General features: G+C 40.9%; 1 protein-coding gene and 1 long non-coding RNA gene across 3 annotated transcripts in view; one reads left to right on the forward strand and one right to left on the reverse strand.

The window, feature by feature from the left end:
* Positions 1-271, reverse strand: part of PRKCQ (protein kinase C theta) — a 156,210-nt gene extending 155,939 nt beyond the window's left edge. The window contains exon 1 of the mRNA XM_034929904.3: positions 171-271. The gene's annotated coding sequence lies outside the window, so the exon portion shown is untranslated. The remainder of the gene's footprint in view (positions 1-170) is intronic.
* Positions 48-10,543, forward strand: LOC100975739 (uncharacterized). 2 transcript variants are annotated; one of them, XR_608741.5, is made up of 4 exons: positions 48-598; positions 1,814-1,877; positions 3,329-5,358; positions 6,424-10,543. It is a non-coding gene; the product is annotated as an uncharacterized LOC100975739 (long non-coding RNA). The 2 variants fall into 2 exon arrangements; XR_008619867.3 differs by lacking the exon at positions 6,424-10,543 and having other exon boundaries at positions 57-598; positions 3,329-5,405.
* Positions 10,544-15,014: the final 4,471 nt, after the last annotated feature.

A 15,014-nucleotide genomic window follows, 5' to 3' on the forward strand; every position in this document is an offset into this window, starting at 1 on the left:
CCGGCGCACTGCGGGTGCGCCTAGAAGGCGGTGCCGGCCAGGGGGCGCTCGCCAGCCTCCCCGCCAGCCCGGCCTCCCGGCACCCGGCACCTCTAGCCAGGGACGCGCGCTCGGTCCCCCGCCGTGCGCCCCCGGTCCCGCGCCCCGGCTCCCGCCCCTGGCCTCCTTACCAGCCACTTGTCGCCCAGCTGCGAACTGGAGCGGGAGGCGGCGGCCGGAGGGCCCAGGACAGCCCCGGGAGGGCGGCGAGGCGGAGCAGGAGCGCCCCGGCTCCGGCCACATTCTCAGAGTCAGGAAAAGGGGCGAGAGGCCACATGTCTCCCTCTCGCCAAACTGAAAACGAAACGGCGCTCCAGCAGATTGGGTGGAAAGAGCTGTGTCTGTTTTCTCTGTTTTTCACGCTAGAAAGGGCTTGTAAACATTGTTCCTTTTAAAATGACCTACCCCGGGAGGTTTGGGCACACTTCTGTCCTGGGGTCATCGTTCGTAGGTGGCTTCGGACCTGGGACTTTGATTTCCTGTATCTGCACATTGTCGTTTTATACACAATTGCCAAGGTGGGACTGCTTTCAACTTTACTGTGCTTGAAGCTGCAAAGGTAATGTTGCCGCCGTGCGTGTCATTTTAGGACTTTTTATGCCTTGCGGGTAATACTAATGATGGTCACAGTGAGGATAAACGGGGTGGTTTCTTTTTCTATACTCCATGTAACTAATTTCTCATTCAGGTTAGAAAATTATATGTCTGGTTACTAATACTCTTACTGAATGGTTTCCTTGCAATGATGACACCAAATAATTAAAACGTACTTGATTAAGACTTTTGTTGCTGTAGTGTACTAAGATCAGATTAATCTGAGAAGTAAAATAGTAATTTTTTGTCCTTTTTTCTTTTCTTGGTTTGAGAGAGACATTAAAAACGATTAAAACAAAACAAAACAGGCCAGGTGCGGTGGCTCATGCCTGTAATGCCAGCTGAGGCGGGTGGATCGCTTGAGGCTGGGAGTTTGAGACCAGCCTGGCCAACATGGCAAAATCGTGTCTCTCCTAAAAATACAAAAATTAGCTGGGTGTTGTGGCATGTGCCAGTAATCCCAGCTACTCAGAAGGCTGAGGCAGGAGAATCGTTTGAACCTGGGAGGAGGAGGTTGCAGTGAGCCGAGATCTCACCACTGCACTGCAGTCTGGGTGACAGCAAAACTCTGCCTCAAAAAAAAAAAAAAAAAAAAAAAAAAAAAGGTTTAACAAAAGCCAAAAGTTGAATTAGCAGCCTTCTGATCATGGGAATGTAGGATGTCAACTAAAAAGAACCTCAGAGGTTGGGAAGGCAGATGAAAAACTGAGGCCCCGAAGTGTTTCATGACTTGATTAAATCACTCAGGTCTGCACTAGGAAGCGAGTTATGATGATGCCCCTAATCTATATGAACCCAAATAAAGCCAAAACACACACACCTTTTAAGGATAAAACTATATTCCATTAAAATTAGCCCCACATTTGTCAATATCTAACAGCATTGGACTGACCCTCAGGCCAGAGGCTGTAGCTCTTGGAAGATCCTAGCCAGGAGGTTCGAGAGTGGCCAGTACCTCGGAAGTGCTGGCTCACTCTGACATCATCGGAACCTGGCATACAGTAGGCGCTCATTGGGTATTTGCTATGGAAATTAGGCAGGAAAGTGCGTCTGTGTCTGGAAACAAAGAGGCAAAGCTTAAGCAGTGATCCCCATGCAGATTCTTTCTGCAAACTACAAAACAGAAGCTTCCCTAGTTCAGACTGCCATCCATCTGGCTCTTTCTCCAATTGTTTTTCAGCGGATCCTGTTACAGTGCAAAGAAGAAATGGCAAACAGATAACAGCTACTGTGCCTAGAAGATGGTAGGTTCCTCACGCTCCATATCTGGGTTTCTCATTGACAATTAGGCACTGAAAGGAAGCTCATATGTCCTGTTAATTTAATCAGTAGTTAGTGGCTTTAGAAAAAGTTTCATATATACACCAGGTATGATAAGGACTTTTTTTTTTTCTTTTTGAGACAGAGTCTTGCTGTGTTGCCCAGGATGGAGTGCAGCGGCGTGATCATAGCTCACTGCAGTTTTGATCCCCCCAGGACTCAAGTTATCCTCTCACCTCAGCCTCCCAAATAGCTGGGACTACAGGCACACATCACCATGACCAAGCTAATATTTAAAAAGATTTTTTTGTAGAGACGGGGTCTCACTATGTTGCCCAGGCTGGTTTTAAACTCCTGGGCTCAAGTGATGCTCCTACCTCAGCTTCCCAAAATGCTGGGATTATAGGGGTGAGCCACCATGCCCAGCCTGTGATGACTTTAGATGCACTACTCATATAATATTCATAATCTGATGTGATATGTATCATCATCATTATCATCTCTCTTTAACAGAAGAGAGTAACAAGGCTTAGAAAGGTTATGTACCTCGCTCAAGATCCCACAATTACTAAAGTACCAGAACCAAGATTCAAACCCAGGTCAGGCTGGAGCCACCATCTCAAGAGCTGCTGAATAATTAATTCTCCTTTTTTTTTGAGATGGAGTCTTGTTCTGTCACCCAGGCTGGGGTGCAGTGGCACAATCTCGGCTCACTGCAACCTCTGCCTTCTGGGTTCAAGTGATTCTTCCTGCCTCAGCCTCCTGAGTAGCTGGGATTACAGGCATGTGCCACCATGCTCAGTTAATTTTTGTATTGTTAGTAGAGACGGGGTTTCGCCATGTTGGCCAGGGTGGTCTCGAACTCCTGACCTCAGGTGATCTGCCCACCTCAGCCTCCGAAAGTGCTGGGATTACAGGCATAAGCCACTGCGCCCGGCCAATTCTCCATTCTTACATCGTACACTCAGTTTTCTCTTTCTTTCTCTTTTGGACAACTGATCTTTGAGGACTCTTGGCTACTCAATTGTCCTATAATCGTATAGTCCTACAACAGGAAACCCGTTAACCTGAAGATCAGATCTTTTAAAACAACATCCATCATATATCTACAAAATTGGGATTTTTTAATCGTAAAATTTCATCTGAAACAAAAAATTCACATCCATTAGGTGTAGTGGACACCTCTAGATATTCTTGATACCAGCATCCTGTAGACCTGCCATCTCCTTTCCCAGGCCATGGGGTGTTTCTGTTTTCTATTAGACACTGTCTCTTAGTTTTATAAACGTGGCTGCTCTCAGAAGTTCTCCACACCTTTGTTTCCTGGAAGAGGAAATGGCATTTCCTGGAGGGGATGACACGTGGGCGGTGAGGTTCCACTCACTACGTTAAACACACCCTAACTTTCAGCTGTGTACTTCTTTTCCTCTTTCAGGTTCTGCCCTGATGTTTCCTGGAATAATGCTGAGGACTGCCTTTCGGGTAGCCGCCCTATTCAGTTCACTTCATCTCGGAAATACCTGACCCCTGCCTTGGATCCAGCGGCCCTCCTGAGAGCTGAGGAAGGAGGAAATCCTACATGTCTGCTCCCGGAGCTGCCACAACCCATCTTCCCACAACTCGGAACTTGGAAAAAGGAACCCAGGACACGACTTTGCTTTTCTTTTGGACCTAGTTGGTGATTATACTCTGTCTCCCATGGAGACCACGTCTTGCATCCTTCCTTCTATATGGGATTTAGGATAGAAATTAAAAAGAAAACATATTATTTTGAGTCTTGATTTGGAGAAAGGTAGTATTCAGGAGGAAGTAGGCTATGATACACATAGAAAATTTGAGGACAGTGTTACTTAACAAGGACATTTCTGTCTCTGCAGAAGTCACAGCTTGGAGGAAACCAGTTTGCACTGTTTGAGGAGGAATTTGGCCACCAAACCACTGATACTTTCCCAAAGGTTTGGCAGAAATTGTTTTTTGAGTGGCTCACCAGAGTACCTAGAAGAATCAGCATGGAATTAGAGGACAGTGGCCTACCCTAAATAAAGACATGAGTGATGTGTAAAGTCTAGTGTCAATTTATTCAGAAAATATCAAAATTATTCTAGGAGCTATGGGTCAAAGTTGATAGGCACAAACAAACAAAAACAAAAGGTATTTTAAATTCACAGCTTGGATAAGTAAAAGGGAGATGTTGTCATTTCTCTTCTTCAATCCAACTTTAGATTTTCAAGCCGGAAAAAGGGTAATTAGAAGTTAGAAATTGTTATTGCCAGAAAATAGCTCTAAACCCTGAAAAAAAAAACAAAAAAAACCTGACCCTCCTCTTGGGGAGTGATAAACCTCAATTACTGTTGATAGTAAAACTGATATCAACTCTTCGAAACCAGTGAAAGGTGAATGGAAACCTTACCCTAGGTTAAGGTTTAAAAAATGTTCATAATATATATTTGAAAGTTCCATTATTTAAAATATTCATTAGACATGCTTTGTAATGTTACTTCAAAAAATCTTACACAAGGGAAGGGAAGTATGTATTATTCCTTCATTTAAGAGAAAGATAATGTGTGAATATTAGTTAATATTTATCGTACATTTACTACCTGTGTCGAAGCGTAGTGTTACACACTTTATTTCAATTATTTAATTTGATTCTAACAGTGAATCCCCTGAGATGGATAATATCCTCTTCATTTTACAGATGAGACAATTGAGACTTAAAGGTTAAACAAATGATTTCCTAAGCTCATTCAGCTAATAAACGGTAGGGGACTGCTTGACACCAGTCCAGTTGACCCTCAAATCCATGATTTCTGCCACCATATTCACAGAAACAAGACAAGAGCTGAAAATATAGCCTGACTCTTGAAACAGTCAAAGAATTGTGTATGTTTATGAAAGTTCTGATTAATAAGATATTTTGAGGACAAAAGACAAGGCATGGGTAGAGGGGCAATGTGTAGATTAGAATGTATCACAATGCCCACTAAATAGTAAAACCATAGAAAATGAAATTTAATCCTTACTGTGTAGAATATTTAGAGTAGATTGTTTTTTCCTCGGTGTCAATTACTATTACAACTATCAAAGAATGAAATTAAACAAGAAACGGTTCCTTTGGTTTTTTTTTTTAAAGGTGGGAGTTATAAAAACAGTATTTGCCATCTGGTTTTAGTTATGGCTTTGGAAATTCTATGGGTACAATTTGTTGTCATTATTGTTGTTACCACTACCAATACAGAGATGCTAATTGTAACATCAGTTTCTAAATCAGATAGTGAATAATTACATTTTCAATGTTTTCTTAACATAGATACAAGTTAACAGGATATGCTTCTGGCCTGTTTCTGGATTCTAAGGGTAGAACCAGCATAAAACTAGTCAGTCCAAGTATTTCTAAAGATCCACAGACACAGTTCTCCTGGATTTGGGAAGCCTAGAGATATTAGCACAATAATTAAGGCCCAAGTGAGTATAAAATTTTGTCTGAAATTAAAGAGATATTGATTAGATAATCCACAGAGACTACTTTTTAGTGATTATCTCCCACCAGGGTAAAAGCAACAGCAACCTGAAAATGCAAAAGACCATACATTTTAATGGTAAGTCCTCCTCAGGAAGGATTAATAAATCTCAGGAGGAAGATTTATTATCTGTAAATCCAGGAGGAAGAAATCAAGATGAAAACTATCATATTTATAAATTTGATTGTTGCAATTTTATAGTTTGACATAGTGCAATTGCTTTAGTTTTGAAAGGGAACTTACTTTAGAGTAAGTCACTCAATCTCTTTTTTGGAAAGGCCAATGCCACACCTGATCCTCATCACTCCCTTCTCCTTCGTCCATAGCCTGGCTTTATTCTGCCATTAACACACACACACACACACACACACACACACACACAAATTGGGAAGAGGATTTCTCATTTTACAGAAAGTATGCTGGGCTACACAGGATATTCTATCAGGTTTCTTCCAGCTATAAAATTCTGAGACTAAATATCAAATTAAAGAAAGCACTAATTGTCAGCGATGGGGGATGTACTGCTATTTTCTTCTAGTGGTACTCACTGCTCATTTCCTATATTCACTGGTATAAAAAAATTTCAAACACCCTCAAAAAAGCCTATACTGGTGGTACCACAAAAACGCTGAAAATCATTACTCTCTGCGTGGTGTCCAGCTCTTTTGGTTACATCATCACTTCGACCATTCACTTTTAAAGAAAAACTTTTGTGGAACAAAAATGTAAAGATTTTATTTTTTTTCTTGGTGGCTTAGCACAGTGGTCTAATGTGGCTGACCATGTGCGCCTGTTGTGTGAGTCACTTAGACGTGCTTTGTTTCTTGGTCACAGTTGATCCCTCAACTCAAGCATCTCACCCTCAAAATGTTTGTTTGGGACCCAAGAGGCAAACCTTGAGACGGGTTATTTCTTTCACCTTGGATTGGCTCATCTGCTGGGAGTGGAGCCAAGCTGACATTTCCTTTCCTTTCTCTCCTTTCTTTCCTTTTTGTCTGCCTATCACTAGGTAGAGGCAGCACATAAGAGAGGGAAAGCCATGCGCGTGGAGTCCAGCACATCACCCAGAAGGCAGATGTTCTGTCTCCATTTTACTCATGAAAAGAAACAAAACCACACCTGGATTGCCTGGCACTTAAATAAAATGCACTATGATGATTGAAGAAAAATCTCTTATATTTAAGGAATAGTTTTAATAGCTTACATCTGTATTTCTATTAGCTTCCGTTTCTATTTTTAATATTTGTATAATATTAAAAGTAATTTTAAAAATGAACTAATCTTTTTACATCTCTTATGAGAACTTAATGGAGATATGATGTTTGAAGATCAAAGATACATGGTATTTGAAATCAGAAAATGTGTTTGCTTTTCTACACAGATTACAAATATCATGCATTATTTCACAAACTCTTCTCAAAGTGTTGATTTTAAAATTAGTAAAAGGAGGGTATATTCATATCACATCCTGGCATTTTTATAGGCAAGATTGAGCAGCTATAACCTCTAAAGTGCTTTGATCCCTATAAGCCTCAAAAAGAGAATGGTGCAATTTGAATTAATAACTACCCATTATAGAGCATTTGTATCACAGTATTTTCCATATACTATCTTATTTAACCGTAGAGCAATCCTATGATATGGGGATTATGCACACATTACAGATGAGAACTTGAGGCTTGGAGAAAGTAAATAACTTACACACGATCACAAAGCAAGTGACTGCCAGAGCCAGGATCAGAACCCAGGCAGGCTTCATTGGGATCCCTGCTGAACTCTGTCGAGAGAATTCTCACCACCTGCTGCAAAGGCTAAAAGAAAGGGTCATATTCCACATGTAGATTTTGAGAAATGTTTGTTATTTTTCTTATGATAAAGGTTATGCATACACACTCACACACACACACACACACACAACTAGAAATTACAGAAAAGAAAAAAGATTAGCCAGAATGTCACCACCTAAAGACAGATAATATTTTGGTGTTTTCAAATATTCTTTTATCTATACTTTTTTGAATTATTTTATTTTAAAAATAACTTTTACTGGTTGCCTGATTATGAAGTAATAAATATTCACCATAAATATTTTGAAAAATATAAAACTGTCTATAAAAGAAATTTGAAATGATTGCTAATCTCAAAATATAAAGATACCTGTCAGTACTTTGGCATTTTATCCTCCTTGTGGCTGAGGTCACATATCTTGAGACTGAAGCACAAAATTTCTACACTATACAGTTTATAGTTTAGGCCACAACATCATTTTTAAAATTGTTTCTTTGGGTTTTACTTGATTTGCTGATGTTTTATTTTTTAGAAAATTGCAGGTGTGATTTTTAGGCAGCTGATTGGAATGTTCTGGTTGCTCTGAATAGGACTAGCTACTTTGTTTTTCACTGAAGGACAAATATTATTCCTACACACATTAAAAAAAACTCAAAGAATGAGTAATGATACTGTTTAAATCTGCCCTTATAACTCCAAAGAATGACTTCAGATTTTCTTTCTTCCAAAGCAACTTTTAAAAGCCTTTCCACTGCACAGTGAAAGAAAACCACAAACTCCTTGTTTAATAAGTGGGATCATGTGCTTTTAACAAGAGGAAAAGGTCAATCTGAAGCAACTGATATGGAACTGCCAGAGTAGGTACGTAAATTTAGGAGTTACATCAATTTGGGAGGGCTGCAGAAATGTGGATCAGATTTTAATCACACTGAGGAAGTTTCTTTGAGCAAAAGACATGATGGTTGTTCCCCAGAACCTTTCTGTCCTGTCCCTTGCTTTGCCAAGGGAACTAGAAAAGAAATAAACATTTAAGAACTTAAAAGGCTTCTGGATAAAACTCAGCTTGGTGCAACACATTTTAGCTATCACAGGTTTACTCCCAAGCTTCCACGTTTCCTAGGAGCGCAGTAAAAACCTGAGCTAAAGAAACCAAACAATAGAACTGAAATTCTTTAAACTTGAGTTCTTGAGGTTATAGTCTTTGTGCACTCCATAAAGTCAAAGCCCTAAAAAGATTTTTAGAAAACAAAACACTTGTACCTGTATCTATTTCCCCAAACCTCTCTACATTTACTTACCTTTTGCAGACTCATGCTTTCTCTTTTCCTTGTGATTGCGTTTGGATAGAATGAAGACCTCTCCTACAGTTCTCAACTTAAATTCTTTCTTTTATTTCTTAGCTACAAAAGAAAATTCAAAAAATTCAATGCTCTACTTTGTAACTCCCTGGACATAGTGAGTCCATTATGTACATCATGAGGAGGGAGTGGAGAAAGTGGAATTCTTATGTAAATTCATACAGCTTTGGAAAATGGTTTAGCAGTACCTACTAAAGCTGAGCATATGCAAAACCAGTGACCCAGGAATGTCATGGGTACATAACCTACAAAAATGTAGACAGATGTGCTAAAAGACATGTACAACATGTTCACTGCAGCCCAGTTCATCATCACCCCAAAGTGGAAACATCTCAAGCGTCCACCAGCTGGAGACTGCACAATAAAACTGTGGTACTTTCGTCGGTAGAAACATGCCACAGCTTGAACACATGCTGAAAACATAACGTCAAGTGAAAGAAGCCAGGTCCCAAAAAAAGACATACTGTATGATTGTATTTACATTAAGTCCCAAAACAGGTAAAATGAATTCATGCAATGGAAAGTCATGAGAGTAGCTACTGCATCTGGGGAGGCAGGTGGTGGAGTGCCAGGGAAGGAGCACCAGGATGGCTCATGGTGCTATTTTTGTGACTTGATGTAGGGGGTAGGTAATAGGTAGGTCCACTTTGGAAAAGTTCATCTAGCTGTGTATTTGTGACTTGCAGTCTTTTCTGCATGTGTCAATTCCGGTAAAAAGATTATTTGAAAATCAAGTATAATATTATTGTATTTACAAAGCCCTTTCTATGTAGCCAGAAACAGAGTTGGTTTCCCAGATGACTGAGAGGTCGTCAGGAGCTTAGTGAGTGGAGGACAGGGGACAAGTGTGTTCATTCTCTCTCCCTCTCTCTCTGCTGTTCTGTAAGGTAACAAGTTAGGCTTAGTGACAGTGTGACCATAAATAAGCCATGCTTGCTTTCTGAATCCTTTTTTCTTATTTGATGAGTGAAGTGTTAGTTAAAATGGTGTCTCCAGTCCTTTCCCATCCTCACTGCTGTGATTCAAGCCCCCTCCTTCTCTGCGAGGCTTCCTCTGACCTCTCGATTTCACAATCACCTTTCTCTCTTCCTCTCTCCTGCTTCCTCCCTGTCCACCCCCGTCTCTGTCCCCCCAGAGCTGAGTTTTGTTTTATATCTCTTTTGGTATCTCCTCTGGTTTTCTGGCACCATGTCTTGTGTAGAGCAAATAATAATGCTTTAAAAAATTCTTGATAATGGAAAAAGTTCAATAAAGTGTGAATTTTACATTGTGGTCAGTGGTTAAATGCCTCAAACACTTAAAAAGTAGAATTTATCTCAACCTGGGCAGAAAGCAGTCCATGCCAATTTCTAAATGGAATCCAATAGCAAGAATGCACAAAGAACAAGCAGGAGTGGTGAGGATTTCCTCACTCTGTCCCTCAGAGGTGGCCCGTCTCATCTGTGAGGTGAAAGTGTCATCACGTCACTGACATAAAGTATAAGTACAGGGAACATAATCATCTGGGAGATTTTCATTTGAGTTAATAAGAGATAAGATTTTCAGGCTAAAAGTCTTGGGGCTTGACAAAGAATATTTAAAAGGAGGGTTGGTGGATAAAGAAACTGTGGTATATTTATACGATGGAAGACTACTTAGCCATAAAAAGGAATGAATTAACAGCATTTGCAGTGACCTGGAGATTGGAGACTATTATTCTAAGTGAAGTAATTCAGAAATGGAAAACCAAACATCATATGTTCTCACTGATATGTGGGAGCTAAACTATGAGGATGCAAAGGCAAAAGAATGATACAATGGACTTTGGGGACTTGGGGTGAAGGGTAGGGGGCGGTGAGACATAAAGACTAGAAATATGGTGCAATGTATATTGCTTGGGTGATGGGTGTACCAAAATCTCACAAATCACCCCTAAAGAACTTACTCCTGTAACCAAATACCACCTGTACCCCAAAAACTTATGGAAAAATAAATAAAAGAGGGTTGGATGATAAGAATTTGTCATCTTGTTTTCTGAATTGTTCAATTGTACTTAATTGTACTTCTTTCCTTAAGGAGTTGAAAATCTTCCTAAACTGCTGGAGGATACACCTCTGATAGCTTGAGACAAATATCCTCTTGATCATTGTTTCACCATATTTGTCTTTGCTCATGGAGAACCATTTTGATCCGTGGTTTAGCCTCCCAGGTGATTGAACAATACTGGTGATCTGAGGCAGACCCTCTGTGACAGATAACAGGTGAGTCTCTTGCATGTTTTTGCATCATGTACTGATTACCCAGACAAAACTGAGTTTGTACAGCTGCTAAATCCAGGATCAAGTGCTGGGATAGTAGTCATTCAAGGAGGAGGCGTCCCGAGGGGCTCATCCCTCAGTAGCCAGCTGTGCCTAGAGCAGAGAGGGGCACAGGGTGACAGAGTGAGGCAGGCAGAGGAAGCTGCACATGGCCAGGTGGGAATGGACATCAGGCTCCTGACTGCTCTCCTCACCCAGCTACACCTTCAGCTTTTCACTGGCAGATACCTGTGGCTGCTGAGATACCATCCCCTCCAGTGAGTCGGCTGGCAATTAGCTTATGGTCCTAAGGATATTTCTGGTGTTGCTGAGAAAGTCAGAGAAATAGAGGAAAATGTCAAGCTATGCTTTTAGAAAAGAGTAGACGTTAACTTGTTTGGCTTCTGACTCTCAGCCTTAAAGAAACATGATCACCTTCTTCCTCACCTGTAACAGCAACAAATCCTCGTAACAAACATCTTCCATTGATACTTGAAGAACATGCTCACATAGTAGGTGCTGGCTAGTTTGTACAACACGCCTCTGCTTCTATTTATCTACTCACAGGTGAGAATGAGTTGAAATAAAACGTGGAAGTTCTTAGGAAGCACTCAATATTGCCCCTCCCTGCCCCTTTTCTGCTGTTATCTGCTGTGGGAGCAGGGGAGCAGGGCAGTGTGCTGTGGTGGCAGATGGTGGACTTCAGAGTCCTAGAACTCCCAGATTCATGATCATGACAGGTCTGGGCTCCACCACTGACAAGCCATGAGGACTTGGGGAGTCCCATGATCTCTCTGAGCCTCAGTTTCCTCTGCTGTAAAACAAAGCAATGGATGAGATAACATTTCTTTCCATTTGACAAATCCATAAAGTGCAAAAGAACCTAACTCTGACAAATATTTGTATAATATTTTTACTCCAGCAGGATATATGATTTGTATTCAGCTGAGATGGATTGACTAAAAATTACACCTTCTGCTCACTCTAATTTATTGCTGTAGAAGAAAGAATAAGTGAGATATTTCCATTTCTAGTGACAGGTGGCTGGCACTTTGAAACCTTCCATTTCATTACTCACCTTAATGTTTTCACTAAAACACATGTGGTTTTCAAACACAGGAAGGAAAACATGGTAACCTGTGGTTACAATTTCCACTAGAAAATAGAAAAGGTGTAGGTCAGAAAGAATGTTTGTGGGGTGTTCCTTTTTTACTTTAAACATGAAAACCCATGTCAGAAGAGTTTTCTCTTGAGAAGAACACTGTTAATTGTTGCAATTTTCAAAAGTTGATGAAAATGGGGCCCAGTGGCCTCTGTTGTTGCAACCAGGGCAGTTGTGGTTGAAGAACTGTGAAGGCTTTAGTGCCAGGGATACTTTTAATCTTCCACTGTGTCTTCAAGCAGCCTCTCTCTTCTCTTTTAATTCAAATTCTGGGAAGGCTAAAGAAAATGTCTTTTCAGGCAGTCCTTCTCATACCCAAGTAGCTCCAAGAATCCCTTTTCAGATCCCATCTTGAAGCAAATTAGCTTGTTCAAATAGCATTTCCTCTGTAGCAATTACCTTCACAGTTATTTTCAGCTACTGGTTCCGTAGTTTGCTGTGATCAGTTGAATTTACCTGATACCTAAAATTAATTAATTCTTCAATAAATATTTGGAGAGCACCAACTAAGTTTACGACATGCGCACACATCTGAGTTAATTGGTTAATCAGAAAGAAATGCAAAACACAAAAGAAAAACTCTTTTGAATTTTCTAAATTGTAAACATCTACAACTACTAGAGATATGGAGTAAGTTTTAAGTAAATTCTATTTTCACAAGAGACTGCTATTTGAACTTCGGAAGTCCTCTTTCCAGATGGCCGGGGTACCTAGCAGGAGGGGGTGGGAAACCACTCCAATAAATGTTATGCATTGGTTCAAGAAACCAGCTGTTCAACCTGCAAGAGAAAAATGTGTTAACGGAGTAATACATACATAGTAGTTTAGATTTTTTTCTTCTAATTGCTTTACTGATGACAATCAAATAAGAATATGCGTAGAGCTCTTCAGGGTATCAAAAACAGATGCAAGTCATGTTCACGTGCAGGTTCAGTTTTAAAGGGAAGAACTGCAGCATACATAGAACAGGAGAGCGGGACTGAGCTGTTCTGTATCAAGCTCTTATCTGCCAGACAAGATCTTATCTTACGTATTTATACACAAGCACAGATGTGCATGGTGAAACATGCATTTGTATCAATACAGGATAGCACTGGGGAGGACTCCTGATGGGTGAGAGGACTCTTCCAGTACTTGTTCCACTGCAGCCTGCCCTCGGCACAAGCAGCCAGAAAGATTCCCTAACAGCAGAGTCATACCTGCCACTCTGTCCCAGCCCCCAGGGCTTCCTTCTCCCTACAGGACCTGGCCAGTCCCTAGGCCCCAGATCCGCCTCTGATTCATCTTCCCCACCCAGCTCCAGCTGCATCAGCCCCTGTTTGCTTCTTAGCATGCCGGCAGGCTGGAGCCCAGGGCACAAGTCTCCACGTTTGGCTTGAACATCAATTTCTCCAGGATGATTTCCCTGATGACTCTGTTTTAAATTTCAGGGCCTCTGTAACCCCTGTCCACACATACACACTAGACCCTATGCTTCCCTTCCCTATCTCCCTCCCCATCCCTCTTCCCAGTTGGCTTCACCTTTCTGGAATAGAAACTCTATGCAAGCAGGGATATTCCCCGTGTATCACTTATTGTTGTATCCCAACAACTAGAGAGTACTTGGCACATAGTAGACGTTCAAACAACGTTTGTTCAATGAATGCATGACTTAAATGTAACTAATCACAATACATTCACAGATATATGAAATCATTCACTTACTTATGCAGAAGAATTCGGTAGCTATGGATTTAATTAGTCCTTTCACGTCTTAAGAAGTATTTAATTCATTTACAAATATAAACAAAGAGCAAATTCTTTACCTCAAATGGAATATCCTCTTTTGGACAGCTGGCATCAAATTGGCTCCGTGAATATTAGTCATAACACAATGGTCATCTTTCTTTATTCACTGGTCATCATTCTAACAGTGTAGAGTCAGAGTCCCTATCTTCCAGATAGGGAGCTGTATTGGTTTTCTACAGGTGCTGTAAAAAACCTCTACAAACTAAGTAGCTTAGAACCAAAATGTATTGCCGCACAGTTCTGTAGGTCAGAAGTCCAGGCTCACGCAGTTGACTTCTTCAGGTTTCACAAGGCAGAACGTCGGGTTGCTGGCTGGCCTGGGCTCCTACCGGGAGGCTCCAGCAAGGTGGGAGGAAGGGGTCCCTTCAGTGTCCTGAGCAGCACTGTGGTTGCCTCCCTCCCTTGGCCAGAGGAGAAACATTTTAAGAACTGACACAGATGGCACTCGTGCCATATGAATAACTCCTACTAGTCTGGAGTGTGGCTTTGGTGCTGTTGCTGCAGACACCTTGTGCAAATGAATGGCTGAGGAAGACCCCCTTCCACACAATGCTGAGTAAGAGGAGCTAGTCTCAGAAGAAGAGCACAGACCCTGTGATTCCATTGCCTCAAATACCAGAGCAGGCAGGACCTATCTGTGGTGGTCAAAATTAGATTAGTGGATTCCAGGGTCAGAGGGTGGTGGACAGAGTTTGACTACACAGGGACATAAGACACATTTCTGGCAAGATGAAACTATTTTATATCTTTTTGAAAAAGTTATTTATTTATGTATTTATTTATTTAAGTTAATTAACGCTTAATTTTAATATAATTGTATATATTTATGGTATACAACATATTTCGACATGTGTGCACCTTGTGGCATGGCTAAATCAAGCTAACTGACATATGCATTACCTCACATACTTACGGTTGATTTGTGGTGAGAACACTTAAAATCTACTCTCTTAGCAATTTCAAGTAATAACAATACATTGTTGTTAATTAGAGTCACAATGTTGCACAATGGACCCCTTGAAGGAGTCCTCCCCTCTATCTGAAATTTTGTATCCTTTGACCAACATCTCCCTGTCTTCCCTTGCCCCCCCTCAACCCCTCCCCCCAGCCCACTGCCACCGGTTTTCTATGTTTCGATTGGGGTAGTGGTTACATGATACATGTTTGGAAAAAATCATTGACTTGTACAATTACAGTGTGTGAATTATATTGTAGGTAAATTATTCCT

The sequence above is a fragment of the Pan paniscus genome, chromosome 8 (assembly GCF_029289425.2).
Source record: "Pan paniscus chromosome 8, NHGRI_mPanPan1-v2.0_pri, whole genome shotgun sequence".
In the NCBI taxonomy this organism is placed as follows: Eukaryota; Metazoa; Chordata; class Mammalia; order Primates; family Hominidae; genus Pan; species Pan paniscus.